Below are 18623 nucleotides of genomic sequence, written 5' to 3'. Positions count from 1 at the left end.
GCTTGTGTGCGCAGCCTTGGCACTGCTAGAGGTCGGTGGCTGCAGCTGCCAGCCCTTTCATTTCACCCCTGGGATGCTTCTGGAAGGTGCTCCAGGACGACTTTCCGGCGTTTTGACTTGGTCCTGATGCAGACGAATCTGGAGAATTCTTGTTCGTGCCCTGAGCTTCCGAGATGCAGAGAACTCGCTGGCAGCTGCAGAAAACAAGGGCTGTGCTGAGTTGCTCGGGAAGCAACGACATAGACAGCGCCTTGTGTTTGGGAGCGAGCAGCTGCTGGTTTTTTGCAGTTGACTTCGCTGTGCACTGAATGCCAGGGTGAGCTGTGCACTCTTCTACAACGAGCAGGGCAGCAGAAAACAGAGAGAACAGATGTCTGACAGCAGTTTGAAGCTTGCCTAGGAAAGAGTAGTGTTTTTGGAGTGATCAGCAGATCCATGTTTTTGGGCAAAGGCGGGATGCGTGCACTGTGCTGGCAAGCTTTCTTCCTGCGAGACACGCTGGAAAAGCTTTTCGCCATGATGCAGTCCGCTAGAGACGCAGACTTCGGCTCTCCGCAGCTGTTTGCAGGGAAGCGTCGGTCGCCGGCGTCTTTCTGCCGAAGCCGCCCTTTGCAGCCTACAAGTGCGGTTCACGTCAGCGGTGCACCTAGTAGCGGCTTCTTCGCCTCCGGCAGCCGGGGAGAGCGGTTGGCTTCTGAGAGGCGAAGAACGAAACCGGCTTGTGTGCGCAGCCTTGGCACTGCTAGAGGACGGTGGCTGCAGCTGCCAGCCCTTTCAGTTCACCTCTGGGATGCTTCTGGCAGGTGCTCCAGGACGACTTTCCTGCGTTTTGACTTGGTCCTGATGCAGACGAATCTGGAGAATTCTTGTTCGTGCCCTGAGCTTCCGAGATGCAGAGAACTCGCTGGCAGCTGCAGAAACCAGGGCTGTGCTGAGTTGCTCGGGAAACAAGGACATAGACAGCGCCTTGTGTTTGGGAGCGAGCAGCTGCTGGTTTTTTGCAGTTGACTTCGCTGTGCACTGAATGCCAGGGTGAGCTGTGCACTCTTCTACAACGAGCAGGGCAGCAGAAAACAGAGAGCACAGATGTCTGACAGCTGTTTGAAGCTTGCCTAGGAAAGAGCAGTGTTTTTGGAGTGTTCAGCAAATATATGTTTCTGGGCAAGGGCGGGATGCGTGCACTGTGCTGGCAAGCTTTCTCCCTGCGAGAGACGCTGGAAAAGCTTTTCGCTATGATGCAGTCCGCTAGAGACGCAGACTTCGGCTCTCCGCAGCTGTCCGCAGGGAAGCGGCGGTTGCCGGCGTCTTTCTGCCGAAGCCGCGCTTTGCAGCCTACAAGTGCCGTTCACGTCAGGGGTGCACCTAGTAGCGGCTTCTTCGCCTCCGGCAGCCGGGGAGAGCGGTTGGCTTCTGAGAGGCGAAGAACGAAACCGGCTTGTGTGCGCAGCCTTGGCACTGCTAGAGGTCGGTGGCTGCAGCTGCCAGCCCTTTCATTTCACCCCTGGGATGCTTCTGGCAGGTGCTCCAGGACGACTTTCCTGCGTTTTGACTTGGTCCTGATGCAGACGAATCTGGAGAATTCTTGTTCGTGCCCTGAGCTTCCGAGATGCAGAGAACTCGCTGGCAGCTGCAGAAAACAAGGGCTGTGCTGAGTTGCTCGGGAAGCAAGGACATAGACAGCGCCTTGTGTTTGGGAGTGAGCAGCTGCTGGTTTTTTGCAGTTGACTTCGCTGTGCACTGAATGCCAGGGTGAGCTGTGCACTCTTCTACAACGAGCAGGGCAGCAGAAAACAGAGAGCACAGATGTCTGACAGCAGTTTGAAGCTTGCCTAGGAAAGAGCAGTGTTTTTGGAGTGTTCAGCAAATATATGTTTCTGGGCAAGGGCGGGATGCGTGCACGGTGCTGGCAAGCTTTCTTCCTGCGAGACACGCTGGAAAAGCTTTTCGCCATGATGCAATCCGCAAGAGACGCTGGCTCCGGCGCTGCGCAGCTGTCCGCAGGGAAGCGGCGGTTGCCGGCGTCTTTCTGCCGAAGCCGCGCTTTGCAGCCTACAAGTGCGGTTCACGTCAGCGGTGCACCTAGTAGCGGCTTCTTCGCCTCCAGCAGCCAGGGAGAGCGGTTGGCTTCTGAGAGGCGAAGAACGAAACCGGCTTGTGTGCGCAGCCTTGGCACTGCTAAAGGTCGGTGGCTGCAGCTGCCAGCCCTTTTATTTCACCCCTGGGATGCTTCTGGAAGGTGCTCCAGGACGACTTTCCTGCGTTTTGACTTGGTCCTGATGCAGACGAATCTGGAGAATTCTTGTTCGTACCCTGAGCTTCCGAGTTGCAGAGAAGAAGGTCTGCGCTGAGTTGCTCGGGAAGCAAGGACATAGACAGCGCCTTGTGTTTGGGAGTGAGCAGCTGCTGGTTTTTTGCAGTTGACTTCGCTGTGCACTGAATGCCAGGGTGAGCTGTGCACTCTTCTACAATGAGCAGGGCAGCAGAAAACAGAGAGCACAGATGTCTGACAGCAGTTTGAAGCTTGCCTAGGAAAGAGTAGTGTTTTTGGAGTGATCAGCAGATCCATGTTTTTGGGCAAAGGCGGGATGCGTGCACTGTGCTGGCAAGCTTTCTTCCTGCGAGACACGCTGGAAAAGCTTTTCGCCATGATGCAGTCCGCTAGAGACGCAGACTTCGGCTCTCCGCAGCTGTCCGCAGGGAAGCGGCGGTTGCCGGCGTCTTTCTGCCGAAGCCGCGCTTTGCAGCCTACAAGTGCGGTTCACGTCAGCGGTGCACCTAGTAGCGGCTTCTTCGCCTCCGGCAGCCGGGGAGAGCGGTTGGCTTCTGAGAGGCGAAGAACGAAACCGGCTTGTGTGCGCAGCCTTGGCACTGCTAGAGGACGGTGGCTGCAGCTACCAGCCCTTTCAGTTCACCTCTGGGATGCTTCTGGCAGGTGCTCCAGGACGACTTTCCTGCGTTTTGACTTGGTCCTGATGCAGACGAATCTGGAGAATTCTTGTTCGTGCCCTGAGCTTCCGAGATGCAGAGAACTTGCTGGCAGCTGCAGAAAACAAGGGCTGTGCTGAGTTGCTCGGGAAGCAAGGACATAGACAGCGCCTTGTGTTTGGGAGCGAGCAGCTGCTGGTTTTTTGCAGTTGACTTCGCTGTGCACTGAATGCCAGGGTGAGGTGTGCACTCTTCTACAACGAGCAGGGCAGCAGAAAGCAGAGAGCACAGATGTCTGACAGCTGTTTGAAGCTTGCCTAGGAAAGAGCAGTGTTTTTGGAGTGTTCAGCAAATATATGTTTCTGGGCAAGGGCGGGATGCGTGCACTGTGCTGGCAAGCTTTCTCCCTGCGAGAGACGCTGGAAAAGCTTTTCGCTATGATGCAGTCCGCTAGAGACGCAGACTTCGGCTCTCCGCAGCTGTCCGCAGGGAAGCGGCGGTTGCCGGCGTCTTTCTGCCGAAGCCGTGCTTTGCAGCCTACATATGCGGTTCACGTCAGGGGTGCACCTAGTAGCGGCTTCTTCGCCTCCGGCAGCCGGGGAGAGCGGTTGGCTTCAGAGAGGCGAAGAACGAAACCGGCTTGTGTGCGCAGCCTTGGCACTGCTAGAGGACGGTGGCTGCAGCTGCCAGCCCTTTCGTTTCACCCCTGGGATGCTTCTGGAAGGTGCTCCAGGACGACTTTCCTGCGTTTTGACTTGGTCCTGATGCAGACGAATCTGGAGAATTCTTGTTCGTACCCTGACCCTCCGAGTTGCAGAGAAGAAGGGCTGCGCTGAGTTGCTCGGGAAGCAAGGACATAGACAGCGCCTTGTGTTTGGGAGTGAGCAGCTGCTGGTTTTTTGCAGTTGACTTCGCTGTGCACTGAATGCCAGGGTGAGGTGTGCACTCTTCTACAACGAGCAGGGCAGCAGAAAACAGAGAGCACAGATGTCTGACAGCAGTTTGAAGCTTGCCTAGGAAAGAGTAGTGTTTTTGGAGTGATCAGCAGATCCATGTTTTTGGGAAAAGGCGGGATGCGTGCACTGTGCTGGAAAGCTTTCTTCCTGCGAGACACGCTGGAAAAGCTTTTCGCCATGATGCAGTCCGCTAGAGACGCAGACTTCGGCTCTCCGCAGCTGTCCGCAGGGAAGCGTCGGTCGCCGGCGTCTTTCTGCCGAAGCCGCGCTTTGCAGCCTACAAGTGCGGTTCACGTCAGCGGTGCACCTAGTAGCGGCTTCTTCGCCTCCGGCAGCCGGGGAGAGCGGTTGGCTTCTGAGAGGCGAAGAACGAAACCGGCTTGTGTGCGCAGCCTTGGCACTGCTAGAGGACGGTGGCTGCAGCTACCAGCCCTTTCAGTTCACCTCTGGGATGCTTCTGGCAGGTGCTCCAGGACGACTTTCCTGCGTTTTGACTTGGTCCTGATGCAGACGAATCTGGAGAATTCTTGTTCGTGCCCTGAGCTTCCGAGATGCAGAGAACTCGCTGGCAGCTGCAGAAAACAAGGGCTGTGCTGAGTTGCTCGGGAAGCAAGGACATAGACAGCGCCTTGTGTTTGGGAGCGAGCAGCTGCTGGTTTTTTGCAGTTGACTTCGCTGTGCACTGAATGCCAGGGTGAGCTGTGCACTCTTCTACAACGAGCAGGGCAGCAGAAAACAGAGAGCACAGATGTCTGACAGCAGTTTGAAGCTTGCCTAGGAAAGAGCAGTGTTTTTGGAGTGTTCAGCAAATATATGTTTCTGGGCAAGGGCGGGATGCGTGCACTGTGCTGGCAAGCTTTCTCCCTGCGAGAGACGCTGGAAAAGCTTTTCGCTATGATGCAGTCCGCTAGAGACGCAGACTTCGGCTCTCCGCAGCTGTCCGCAGGGAAGCGGCGGTTGCCGGCGTCTTTCTGCCGAAGCCGCGCTTTGCAGCCTACAAGTGCGGTTCACGTCAGGGGTGCACCTAGTAGCCGCTTCTTCGCCTCCGGCAGCCGGGGAGAGCGGTTGGCTTCTGAGAGGCGAAGAACGAAACCGGCTTGTGTGCGCAGCCTTGGCACTGCTAGAGGTCGGTGGCTGCAGCTACCAGCCCTTTCAGTTCACCTCTGGGATGCTTCTGGCAGGTGCTCCAGGACGACTTTCCTGCGTTTTGACTTGGTCCTGATGCAGACGAATCTGGAGAATTCTTGTTCATGCCCTGAGCTTCCGAGATGCAGAGAACTCGCTGGCAGCTGCAGAAAACAAGGGCTGTGCTGAGTTGCTCGGGAAGCAAGGACATAGACAGCGCCTTGTGTTTGGGAGTGAGCAGCTGCTGGTTTTTTGCAGTTGACTTCGCTGTGCACTGAATGCCAGGGTGAGCTGTGCACTCTTCTACAACGAGCAGGGCAGCAGAAAACAGAGAGCACAGATGTCTGACAGCTGTTTGAAGCTTGCCTAGGAAAGAGCAGTGTTTTTGGAGCGTTCGGCAAATATATGTTTCTGGGCAAGGGCGGGATGCGTGCACTGTGCTGGCAAGCTTTCTTCCTGCGAGACACGCTGGAAAAGCTTTTCGCCATGATGCAGTCCGCTAGAGACGCAGACTTCGGCTCTCCGCAGCTGTCCGCAGGGAAGCGTCGGTTGCCGGCGTCTTACTGCTGAAGCCGCCCTTTGCAGCCTACAAGTGCGGTTCACGTCAGCGGTGCACCTAGTAGCCGCTTCTTCGCCTCCGGCAGCCGGGGAGAGCGGTTGGCTTCTGAGAGGCGAAGAACGAAACCGGCTTGTGTGCGCAGCCTTGGCACTGCTAGAGGTCGGTGGCTGCAGCTGCCAGCCCTTTCAGTTCACCTCTGGGATGCTTCTGGCAGGTGCTCCAGGACGACTTTCCTGCGTTTTGACTTGGTCCTGATGCAGACGAATCTGGAGAATTCTTGTTCGTACCCTGAGCTTCCGAGTTGCAGAGAAGAAGGGCTGCGCTGAGTTGCTCGGGAAGCAAGGACATAGACAGCGCCTTGTGTTTGGGAGTGAGCAGCTGCTGGTTTTTTGCAGTTGACTTCGCTGTGCACTGAATGCCAGGGTGAGCTGTGCACTCTTCTACAATGAGCAGGGCAGCAGAAAACAGAGAGCACAGATGTCTGACAGCTGTTTGAAGCTTGCCTAGGAAAGAGCAGTGTTTTTGGAGTGTTCAGCAAATATATGTTTCTGGGCAAGGGCGGGATGCGTGCACTGTGCTGGCAAGCTTTCTCCCTGCGAGAGACGCTGGAAAAGCTTTTCGCTATGATGCAGTCCGCTAGAGACGCAGACTTCGGCTCTCCGCAGCTGTCCGCAGGGAAGCTGCGGTTGCCGGCGTCTTTCTGCCGAAGCCGCGCTTTGCAGCCTGCAAGTGCGGTTCACGTCAGGGGTGCACCTAGTAGCCGCTTCTTCGCCTCCGGCAGCCGGGGGGAGCGGTTGGCTTCTGAGAGGCGAAGAACGAAACCGGCTTGTGTGCGCAGCCTTGGCACTGCTAGAGGTCGGTGGCTGCAGCTGCCAGCCCTTTCATTTCACCCCTGGGATGCTTCTGGAAGGTGCTCCAGGATGACTTTCCGGCGTTTTGACTTGGTCCTGATGCAGACGAATCTGGAGAATTCTTGTTCGTGCCCTGAGCTTCCGAGATGCAGAGAACTCGCTGGCAGCTGCAGAAAACAAGGGCTGTGCTGAGTTGCTCGGGAAGCAACGACATAGACAGCGCCTTGTGTTTGGGAGCGAGCAGCTGCTGGTTTTTTGCAGTTGACTTCGCTGTGCACTGAATGCCAGGGTGAGCTGTGCACTCTTCTACAACGAGCAGGGCAGCAGAAAACAGAGAGCACAGATGTCTGACAGCTGTTTGAAGCTTGCCTAGGAAAGAGCAGTGTTTTTGGAGTGTTCAGCAAATATATGTTTCTGGGCAAGGGCGGGATGCGTGCACTGTGCTGGCAAGCTTTCTCCCTGCGAGAGACGCTGGAAAAGCTTTTCGCTATGATGCAGTCCGCTAGAGACGCAGACTTCGGCTCTCCGCAGCTTTCCGCAGGGAAGCTGCGGTTGCCGGCGTCTTTCTGCCGAAGCCGCGCTTTGCAGCCTGCAAGTGCGGTTCACGTCAGGGGTGCACCTAGTAGCCGCTTCTTCGCCTCCGGCAGCCGGGGGGAGCGGTTGGCTTCTGAGAGGCGAAGAACGAAACCGGCTTGTGTGCGCAGCCTTGGCACTGCTAGAGGTCGGTGGCTGCAGCTGCCAGCCCTTTCATTTCACCCCTGGGATGCTTCTGGAAGGTGCTCCAGGATGACTTTCCTGCGTTTTGACTTGGTCCTGATGCAGACGAATCTGGAGAATTCTTGTTCGTGCCCTGAGCTTCCGAGATGCAGAGAACTCGCTGGCAGCTGCAGAAAACAAGGGCTGTGCTGAGTTGCTCGGGAAGCAACGACATAGACAGCGCCTTGTGTTTTGGAGCGAGCAGCTGCTGGTTTTTTGCAGTTGACTTCGCTGTGCACTGAATGCCAGGGTGAGCTGTGCACTCTTCTACAACGAGCAGGGCAGCAGAAAACAGAGAGAACAGATGTCTGACAGCAGTTTGAAGCTTGCCTAGGAAAGAGTAGTGTTTTTGGAGTGATCAGCAGATCCATGTTTTTGGGCAAAGGCGGGATGCGTGCACTGTGCTGGCAAGCTTTCTTCCTGCGAGACACGCTGGAAAAGCTTTTCGCCATGATGCAGTCCGCTAGAGACGCAGACTTCGGCTCTCCGCAGCTGTTTGCAGGGAAGCGTCGGTCGCCGGCGTCTTTCTGCCGAAGCCGCGCTTTGCAGCCTACAAGTGCGGTTCACGTCAGCGGTGCACCTAGTAGCGGCTTCTTCGCCTCCGGCAGCCGGGGAGAGCGGTTGGCTTCTGAGAGGCGAAGAACGAAACCGGCTTGTGTGCGCAGCCTTGGCACTGCTAGAGGACGGTGGCTGCAGCTGCCAGCCCTTTCAGTTCACCTCTGGGATGCTTCTGGCAGGTGCTCCAGGACGACTTTCCTGCGTTTTGACTTGGTCCTGATGCAGACGAATCTGGAGAATTCTTGTTCGTGCCCTGAGCTTCCGAGATGCAGAGAACTCGCTGGCAGCTGCAGAAAACAAGGGCTGTGCTGAGTTGCTCGGGAAACAAGGACATAGACAGCGCCTTGTGTTTGGGAGCGAGCAGCTGCTGGTTTTTTGCAGTTGACTTCGCTGTGCACTGAATGCCAGGGTGAGCTGTGCACTCTTCTACAACGAGCAGGGCAGCAGAAAACAGAGAGCACAGATGTCTGACAGCTGTTTGAAGCTTGCCTAGGAAAGAGCAGTGTTTTTGGAGTGTTCAGCAAATATATGTTTCTGGGCAAGGGCGGGATGCGTGCACTGTGCTGGCAAGCTTTCTCCCTGCGAGAGACGCTGGAAAAGCTTTTCGCTATGATGCAGTCCGCTAGAGACGCAGACTTCGGCTCTCCGCAGCTGTCCGCAGGGAAGCGGCGGTTGCCGGCGTCTTTCTGCCGAAGCCGCGCTTTGCAGCCTACAAGTGCCGTTCACGTCAGGGGTGCACCTAGTAGCGGCTTCTTCGCCTCCGGCAGCCGGGGAGAGCGGTTGGCTTCTGAGAGGCGAAGAACGAAACCGGCTTGTGTGCGCAGCCTTGGCACTGCTAGAGGTCGGTGGCTGCAGCTGCCAGCCCTTTCATTTCACCCCTGGGATGCTTCTGGCAGGTGCTCCAGGACGACTTTCCTGCGTTTTGACTTGGTCCTGATGCAGACGAATCTGGAGAATTCTTGTTCGTGCCCTGAGCTTCCGAGATGCAGAGAACTCGCTGGCAGCTGCAGAAAACAAGGGCTGTGCTGAGTTGCTCGGGAAGCAAGGACATAGACAGCGCCTTGTGTTTGGGAGTGAGCAGCTGCTGGTTTTTTGCAGTTGACTTCGCTGTGCACTGAATGCCAGGGTGAGCTGTGCACTCTTCTACAACGAGCAGGGCAGCAGAAAACAGAGAGCACAGATGTCTGACAGCAGTTTGAAGCTTGCCTAGGAAAGAGCAGTGTTTTTGGAGTGTTCAGCAAATATATGTTTCTGGGCAAGGGCGGGATGCGTGCACGGTGCTGGCAAGCTTTCTTCCTGCGAGACACGCTGGAAAAGCTTTTCGCCATGATGCAATCCGCAAGAGACGCTGGCTCCGGCGCTGCGCAGCTGTCCGCAGGGAAGCGGCGGTTGCCGGCGTCTTTCTGCCGAAGCCGCGCTTTGCAGCCTACAAGTGCGGTTCACGTCAGCGGTGCACCTAGTAGCGGCTTCTTCGCCTCCAGCAGCCAGGGAGAGCGGTTGGCTTCTGAGAGGCGAAGAACGAAACCGGCTTGTGTGCGCAGCCTTGGCACTGCTAAAGGTCGGTGGCTGCAGCTGCCAGCCCTTTTATTTCACCCCTGGGATGCTTCTGGAAGGTGCTCCAGGACGACTTTCCTGCGTTTTGACTTGGTCCTGATGCAGACGAATCTGGAGAATTCTTGTTCGTACCCTGAGCTTCCGAGTTGCAGAGAAGAAGGGCTGCGCTGAGTTGCTCGGGAAGCAAGGACATAGACAGCGCCTTGTGTTTGGGAGTGAGCAGCTGCTGGTTTTTTGCAGTTGACTTCGCTGTGCACTGAATGCCAGGGTGAGCTGTGCACTCTTCTACAACGAGCAGGGCAGCAGAAAACAGAGAGCACAGATGTCTGACAGCAGTTTGAAGCTTGCCTAGGAAAGAGTAGTGTTTTTGGAGTGATCAGCAGATCCATGTTTTTGGGCAAAGGCGGGATGCGTGCACTGTGCTGGCAAGCTTTCTTCCTGCGAGACACACTGGAAAAGCTTTTCGCCATGATGCAGTCCGCTAGAGACGCAGACTTCGGCTCTCCGCAGCTGTCCGCAGGGAAGCGGCGGTTGCCGGCGTCTTTCTGCCGAAGCCGCGCTTTGCAGCCTACAAGTGCGGTTCACGTCAGCGGTGCACCTAGTAGCGGCTTCTTCGCCTCCGGCAGCCGGGGAGAGCGGTTGGCTTCTGAGAGGCGAAGAACGAAACCGGCTTGTGTGCGCAGCCTTGGCACTGCTAGAGGACGGTGGCTGCAGCTACCAGCCCTTTCAGTTCACCTCTGGGATGCTTCTGGCAGGTGCTCCAGGACGACTTTCCTGCGTTTTGACTTGGTCCTGATGCAGACGAATCTGGAGAATTCTTGTTCGTGCCCTGAGCTTCCGAGATGCAGAGAACTTGCTGGCAGCTGCAGAAAACAAGGGCTGTGCTGAGTTGCTCGGGAAGCAAGGACATAGACAGCGCCTTGTGTTTGGGAGCGAGCAGCTGCTGGTTTTTTGCAGTTGACTTCGCTGTGCACTGAATGCCAGGGTGAGGTGTGCACTCTTCTACAACGAGCAGGGCAGCAGAAAGCAGAGAGCACAGATGTCTGACAGCTGTTTGAAGCTTGCCTAGGAAAGAGCAGTGTTTTTGGAGTGTTCAGCAAATATATGTTTCTGGGCAAGGGCGGGATGCGTGCACTGTGCTGGCAAGCTTTCTCCCTGCGAGAGACGCTGGAAAAGCTTTTCGCTATGATGCAGTCCGCTAGAGACGCAGACTTCGGCTCTCCGCAGCTGTCCGCAGGGAAGCGGCGGTTGCCGGCGTCTTTCTGCCGAAGCCGTGCTTTGCAGCCTACATATGCGGTTCACGTCAGGGGTGCACCTAGTAGCGGCTTCTTCGCCTCCGGCAGCTGGGGAGAGCGGTTGGCTTCAGAGAGGCGAAGAACGAAACCGGCTTGTGTGCGCAGCCTTGGCACTGCTAGAGGACGGTGGCTGCAGCTGCCAGCCCTTTCGTTTCACCCCTGGGATGCTTCTGGAAGGTGCTCCAGGACGACTTTCCTGCGTTTTGACTTGGTCCTGATGCAGACGAATCTGGAGAATTCTTGTTCGTACCCTGACCCTCCGAGTTGCAGAGAAGAAGGGCTGCGCTGAGTTGCTCGGGAAGCAAGGACATAGACAGCGCCTTGTGTTTGGGAGTGAGCAGCTGCTGGTTTTTTGCAGTTGACTTCGCTGTGCACTGAATGCCAGGGTGAGCTGTGCACTCTTCTACAACGAGCAGGGCAGCAGAAAACAGAGAGCACAGATGTCTGACAGCAGTTTGAAGCTTGCCTAGGAAAGAGTAGTGTTTTTGGAGTGATCAGCAGATCCATGTTTTTGGGAAAAGGCGGGATGCGTGCACTGTGCTGGAAAGCTTTCTTCCTGCGAGACACGCTGGAAAAGCTTTTCGCCATGATGCAGTCCGCTAGAGACGCAGACTTCGGCTCTCCGCAGCTGTCCGCAGGGAAGCGTCGGTCGCCGGCGTCTTTCTGCCGAAGCCGCGCTTTGCAGCCTACAAGTGCGGTTCACGTCAGCGGTGCACCTAGTAGCGGCTTCTTCGCCTCCGGCAGCCGGGGAGAGCGGTTGGCTTCTGAGAGGCGAAGAACGAAACCGGCTTGTGTGCGCAGCCTTGGCACTGCTAGAGGACGGTGGCTGCAGCTACCAGCCCTTTCAGTTCACCTCTGGGATGCTTCTGGCAGGTGCTCCAGGACGACTTTCCTGCGTTTTGACTTGGTCCTGATGCAGACGAATCTGGAGAATTCTTGTTCGTGCCCTGAGCTTCCGAGATGCAGAGAACTCGCTGGCAGCTGCAGAAAACAAGGGCTGTGCTGAGTTGCTCGGGAAGCAAGGACATAGACAGCGCCTTGTGTTTGGGAGCGAGCAGCTGCTGGTTTTTTGCAGTTGACTTCGCTGTGCACTGAATGCCAGGGTGAGCTGTGCACTCTTCTACAACGAGCAGGGCAGCAGAAAACAGAGAGCACAGATGTCTGACAGCAGTTTGAAGCTTGCCTAGGAAAGAGCAGTGTTTTTGGAGTGTTCAGCAAATATATGTTTCTGGGCAAGGGCGGGATGCGTGCACTGTGCTGGCAAGCTTTCTCCCTGCGAGAGACGCTGGAAAAGCTTTTCGCTATGATGCAGTCCGCTAGAGACGCAGACTTCGGCTCTCCGCAGCTGTCCGCAGGGAAGCGGCGGTTGCCGGCGTCTTTCTGCCGAAGCCGCGCTTTGCAGCCTACAAGTGCGGTTCACGTCAGGGGTGCACCTAGTAGCCGCTTCTTCGCCTCCGGCAGCCGGGGAGAGCGGTTGGCTTCTGAGAGGCGAAGAACGAAACGGGCTTGTGTGCGCAGCCTTGGCACTGCTAGAGGTCGGTGGCTGCAGCTACCAGCCCTTTCAGTTCACCTCTGGGATGCTTCTGGCAGGTGCTCCAGGACGACTTTCCTGCGTTTTGACTTGGTCCTGATGCAGACGAATCTGGAGAATTCTTGTTCATGCCCTGAGCTTCCGAGATGCAGAGAACTCGCTGGCAGCTGCAGAAAACAAGGGCTGTGCTGAGTTGCTCGGGAAGCAAGGACATAGACAGCGCCTTGTGTTTGGGAGCGAGCAGCTGCTGGTTTTTTGCAGTTGACTTCGCTGTGCACTGAATGCCAGGGTGAGCTGTGCACTCTTCTACAACGAGCAGGGCAGCAGAAAACAGAGAGCACAGATGTCTGACAGCAGTTTGAAGCTTGCCTAGGAAAGAGCAGTGTTTTTGGAGTGTTCAGCAAATATATGTTTCTGGGCAAGGGCGGGATGCGTGCACTGTGCTGGCAAGCTTTCTCCCTGCGAGACACGCTGGAAAAGCTTTTCGCCATGATGCAATCCGCTAGAGACGCAGACTTCGGCTCTCCGCAGCTGTCCACAGGGAAGCGTCGGTTGCCGGCGTCTTACTGCCGATGCCGCCCTTTGCAGCCTACAAGTGCGGTTCACGTCAGCGGTGCACCTAGTAGCGGCTTCTTCGCCTCCGGCAGCCGGGGAGAGCGGTTGGCTTCAGAGAGGCGAAGAACGAAACCGGCTTGTGTGCGCAGCCTTGGCACTGCTAGAGGTCGGTGGCTGCAGCTGCCAGCCCTTTCGTTTCACCCCTGGGATGCTTCTGGAAGGTGCTCCAGGACGACTTTCCTGCGTTTTGACTTGGTCCTGATGCAGACGAATCTGGAGATTTCTTGTTCGTACCCTGACCCTCCGAGTTGCAGAGAAGAAGGGCTGCGCTGAGTTGCTCGGGAAGCAAGGACATAGACAGCGCCTTGTGTTTGGGAGTGAGCAGCTGCTGGTTTTTTGCAGTTGACTTCGCTGTGCACTGAATGCCAGGGTGAGCTGTGCACTCTTCTACAACGAGCAGGGCAGCAGAAAACAGAGAGCACAGATGTCTGACAGCAGTTTGAAGCTTGCCTAGGAAAGAGTAGTGTTTTTGGAGTGATCAGCAGATCCATGTTTTTGGGCAAAGGCGGGATGCGTGCACTGTGCTGGCAAGCTTTCTACCTGCGAGACACGCTGGAAAAGCTTTTCGCCATGATGCAGTCCGCTAGAGACGCCGGCTCCGGCGCTGCGCAGCTGTCCGCAGGGAAGCGGCGGTCGCTGGCGTCTTTCTGCCGAAGCTGCGCTTTGCAGCCTACAAGTGCGGTTCACGTCAGCGGTGCGCCTAGTAGCGGCTTCTTCGCCTCCGGCAGCCGGGGAGAGCGGTTGGCTTCTGAGAGGCGAAGAACGAAACCGGCTTGTGTGCACAGCCTTGGCACTGCTAGAGGACGGTGGCTGCAGCTGCCAGCCCTTTCAGTTCACCTCTGGGATGCTTCTGGCAGGTGCTCCAGGACGACTTTCCTGCGTTTTGACTTGGTCCTGATGCAGACGAATCTGGAGAATTCTTGTTCGTGCCCTGAGCTTCCGAGATGCAGAGAACTCGCTGGCAGCTGCAGAAAACAAGGGCTGTGCTGAGTTGCTCGGGAAGCAAGGACATAGACAGCGCCTTGTGTTTGGGAGCGAGCAGCTGCTGGTTTTTTGCAGTTGACTTCGCTGTGCACTGAATGCCAGGGTGAGCTGTGCACTCTTCTACAACGAGCAGGGCAGCAGAAAACAGAGAGCACAGATGTCTGACAGCAGTTTGAAGCTTGCCTAGGAAAGAGCAGTGTTTTTGGAGTTTTCAGCAAATATATGTTTCTGGGCAAGGGCGGGATGCGTGCACTGTGCTGGCAAGCTTTCTCCCTGCGAGAGACGCTGGAAAAGCTTTTCGCTATGATGCAGTCTGCTAGAGACGCAGACTTCGGCTCTCCGCAGCTGTCCACAGGGAAGCGTCGGTTGCCGGCGTCTTACTGCCGATGCCGCCCTTTGCAGCCTACAAGTGCGGTTCACGTCAGCGGTGCACCTAGTAGCGGCTTCTTCGCCTCCGGCAGCCGGGGAGAGCGGTTGGCTTCTGAGAGGCGAAGAACGAAACCGGCTTGTGTGCGCAGCCTTGGCACTGCTAGAGGTCGGTGGCTGCAGCTGCCAGCCCTTTTATTTCACCCCTGGGATGCTTCTGGAAGGTGCTCCAGGACGACTTTCCTGCGTTTTGACTTGGTCCTGATGCAGACGAATCTGGAGAATTCTTGTTCGTACCCTGAGCTTCCGAGTTGCAGAGAAGAAGGGCTGCGCTGAGTTGCTCGGGAAGCAAGGACATAGACAGCGCCTTGTGTTTGGGAGTGAGCAGCTGCTGGTTTTTTGCAGTTGACTTCGCTGTGCACTGAATGCCAGGGTGAGCTGTGCACTCTTCTACAACGAGCAGGGCAGCAGAAAACAGAGAGCACAGATGTCTGACAGCAGTTTGAAGCTTGCCTAGGAAGAAGTAGTGTTTTTGGAGTGATCAGCAGATCCATGTTTTTGGGCAAAGGCGGGATGCGTGCACTGTGCTGGAAAGCTTTCTTCCTGCGAGACACGCTGGAAAAGCTTTTCGCTATGATGCAGTCTGCTAGAGACGCAGACATCGGCTCTCCGCAGCTGTCCGCAGGGAAGCGTCGGTCGCCGGCGTCTTTCTGCCGAAGCCGCGCTTTGCAGCCTACAAGTGCGGTTCACGTCAGCGGTGCACCTAGTAGCCGCTTCTTCGCCTCCGGCAGCCGGGGAGAGCGGTTGGCTTCTGAGAGGCGAAGAACGAAACCGGCTTGTGTGCGCAGCCTTGGCACTGCTAGAGGACGGTGGCTGCAGCTGCCAGCACTTTCAGTTCACCTCTGGGATGCTTCTGGCAGGTGCTCCAGGACGACTTTCCTGCGTTTTGACTTGGTCCTGATGCAGACGAATCTGGAGAATTCTTGTTCGTGCCCTGAGCTTCCGAGTTGCAGAGAACTCGCTGGCAGCTGCAGAAAACAAGGGCTGTGCTGAGTTGCTCGGGAAGCAAGGACATAGACAGCGCCTTGTGTTTGGGAGTGAGCAGCTGCTGGTTTTTTGCAGTTGACTTCGCTGTGCACTGAATGCCAGGGTGAGCTGTGCACTCTTCTACAACGAGCAGGGCAGCAGAAAACAGAGAGCACAGATGTCTGACAGCTGTTTGAAGCTTGCCTAGGAAAGAGCAGTGTTTTTGGAGTGTTCAGCAAATATATGTTTCTGGGCAAGGGCGGGATGCGTGCACTGTGCTGGCAAGCTTTCTCCCTGCGAGAGACGCTGGAAAAGCTTTTCGCTATGATGCAGTCCGCTAGAGACGCAGACTTCGGCTCTCCGCAGCTGTCCGCAGGGAAGCGTCGGTTGCCGGCGTCTTTCTGCCGAAGCCGCGCTTTGCAGCCTACAAGTGCGGTTCACGTCAGGGGTGCACCTAGTAGCCGCTTCTTCGCCTCCGGCAGCCGGGGAGAGCGGTTGGCTACTGAGAGGCGAAGAACGAAACCGGCTTGTGTGCGCAGCCTTGGCACTGCTAGAGGTCGGTGGCTGCAGCTACCAGCCCTTTCAGTTCACCTCTGGGATGCTTCTGGCCGGTGCTCCAGGACGACTTTCCTGCGTTTTGACTTGGTCCTGATGCAGACAAATCTGGAGAATTCTTGTTCGTGCCCTGAGCTTCCGAGATGCAGAGAAGAAGGCCTGCGCTGAGTTGCTCGGGAAGCAAGGACATAGACAGCGCCTTGTGTTTGGGAGCGAGCAGCTGCTGGTTTTTTGCAGTTGACTTCGCTGTGCACTGAATGCCAGGGTGAGCTGTGCACTCTTCTACAACGAGCAGGGCAGCAGAAAACAGAGAGCACAGATGTCTGACAGCAGTTTGAAGCTTGCCTAGGAAAGAGCAGTGTTTTTGGAGTGTTCAGCAAATATATGTTTCTGGGCAAGGGCGGGATGCGTGCACTGTGCTGGCAAGCTTTCTCCCTGCGAGAGACGCTGGAAAAGCTTTTCGCTATGATGCAGTCTGCTAGAGACGCAGACTTCGGCTCTCCGCAGCTGTCCGCAGGAAAGCGTCGGTTGCCGGCGTCTTACTGCCGAAGCCGCCCTTTGCAGCCTACAAGTGCGGTTCACGTCAGCGGTGCACCTAGTAGCCGCTTCTTCGCCTCCGGCAGCCGGGGAGAGCGGTTGGCTTCTGAGAGGCGAAGAACGAAACCGGCTTGTGTGCGCAGCCTTGGCACTGCTAGAGGACGGTGGCTGCAGCTGCCAGCCCTTTCAGTTCACCTCTGGGATGCTTCTGGCAGGTGCTCCAGGACGACTTTCCTGCGTTTTGACTTGGTCCTGATGCAGACGAATCTGGAGAATTCTTGTTCGTGCCCTGAGCTTCCGAGATGCAGAGAACTCGCTGGCAGCTGCAGAAAACAAGGGCTGTGCTGAGTTGCTCGGGAAGCAAGGACATAGACAGCGCCTTGTGTTTGGGAGCGAGCAGCTGCTGGTTTTTCGCAGTTGACTTCGCTGTGCACTGAATGCCAGGGTGAGCTGTGCACTCTTCTACAACGAGCAGGGCAGCAGAAAACAGAAAGCACAGATGTCTGACAGCTGTTTGAAGCTTGCCTAGGAAAGAGCAGTTTTTTTGGAGTGTTCAGCAAATATATGTTTCTGGGCAAGGGCGGGATGCGTGCACTGTGCTGGCAAGCTTTCTCCCTGCGAGAGACGCTGGAAAAGCTTTTCGCTATGATGCAGTCCGCTAGAGACGCAGACTTCGGCTCTCCGCAGCTGTCCGCAGGGAAGCGTCGGTTGCCGGCGTCTTTCTGCCGAAGCCGCGCTTTGCAGCCTACAAGTGCGGTTCACGTCAGGGGTGCACCTAGTAGCCGCTTCTTCACCTGCGGCAACCGGGGAGAGCGGTTGGCTTCTGAGAGGCGAAGAACGAAACCGGCTTGTGTGCGCAGCCTTGGCACTGCTAGAGGTCGGTGGCTGCAGCTGCCAGCCCTTTCATTTCACCCCTGGGATGCTTCTGGAAGGTGCTCCAGGACGACTTTCCTGTGTTTTGACTTGGTCCTGATGCAGACGAATCTGGAGAATTCTTGTTCGTACCCTGAGCTTCCGAGTTGCAGAGAAGAAGGGCTGCGCTGAGTTGCTCGGGAAGCAAGGACATAGACAGCGCCTTGTGTTTGGGAGCGAGCAGCTGCTGGTTTTTTGCAGTTGACTTCGCTGTGCACTGAATGCCAGGGTGAGCTGTGCACTCTTCTACAACGAGCAGGGCAGCAGAAAACAGAGAGCACAGATGTCTGACAGCAGTTTGAAGCTTGCCTAGGAAAGAGCAGTGTTTTTGGAGTGTTCAGCAAATATATGTTTCTGGGCAAGGGCGGGATGCGTGCACTGTGCTGGCAAGCTTTCTCCCTGCGAGAGACGCTGGAAAAGCTTTTCGCTATGATGCAGTCTGCTAGAGACGCAGACTTCGGCTCTCCGCAGATGTCCGCAGGGAAGCGTCGGTTGCCGGCGTCTTACTGCCGAAGCCGCCCTTTGCAGCCTACAAGTGCGGTTCACGTCAGCGGTGCACCTAGTAGCCGCTTCTTCGCCTCCGGCAGCCGGGGAGAGCGGTTGGCTTCTGAGAGGCGAAGAACGAAACCGGCTTGTGTGCGCAGCCTTGGCACTGCTAGAGGACGGTGGCTGCAGCTGCCAGCCCTTTCAGTTCACCTCTGGGATGCTTCTGGCAGGTGCTCCAGGATGACTTTCCTGCGTTTTGACTTGGTCCTGATGCAGACGAATCTGGAGAATTCTTGTTCGTGCCCTGAGCTTCCGAGATGCAGAGAACTCGCTGGCAGCTGCAGAAAACAAGGGCTGTGCTGAGTTGCTCGGGAAGCAAGGACATAGACAGCGCCTTGTGTTTGGGAGCGAGCAGCTGCTGGTTTTTTGCAGTTGACTTCGCTGTGCACTGAATGCCAGGGTGAGCTGTGCACTCTTCTACAACGAGCAGGGCAGCAGAAAACAGAGAGCACAGATGTCTGACAGCTGTTTGAAGCTTGCCTAGGAAAGAGCAGTGTTTTTGGAGTGTTCAGCAAATATATGTTTCTGGGCAAGGGCGGGATGCGTGCACTGTGCTGGCAAGCTTTCTCCCTGCGAGAGACGCTGGAAAAGCTTTTCGCTATGATGCAGTCCGCTAGAGACGCAGACTTCGGCTCTCCGCAGCTGTCCGCAGGGAAGCGGCGGTTGCCGGCGTCTTACTGCCGAAGCCGCCCTTTGCAGCCTACAAGTGCGGTTCACGTCAGCGGTGCACCTAGTAGCCGCTTCTTCGCCTCCGGCAGCCGGGGAGAGCGGTTGGCTTCTGAGAGGCGAAGAACGAAACCGGCTTGTGTGCGCAGCCTTGGCACTGCTAGAGGACGGTGGCTGCAGCTGCCAGCACTTTCAGTTCACCTCTGGGATGCTTCTGGCAGGTGCTCCAGGACGACTTTCCTGCGTTTTGACTTGGTCCTGATGCAGACGAATCTGGAGAATTCTTGTTCGTGCCCTGAGCTTCCG

Source organism: Taeniopygia guttata, chromosome W (genome assembly GCF_048771995.1).
Source record: "Taeniopygia guttata chromosome W, bTaeGut7.mat, whole genome shotgun sequence".
NCBI classification, from domain to species: domain Eukaryota; kingdom Metazoa; phylum Chordata; class Aves; order Passeriformes; family Estrildidae; genus Taeniopygia; species Taeniopygia guttata.
Note: the sequence above shows the minus strand (reverse complement) of the source record.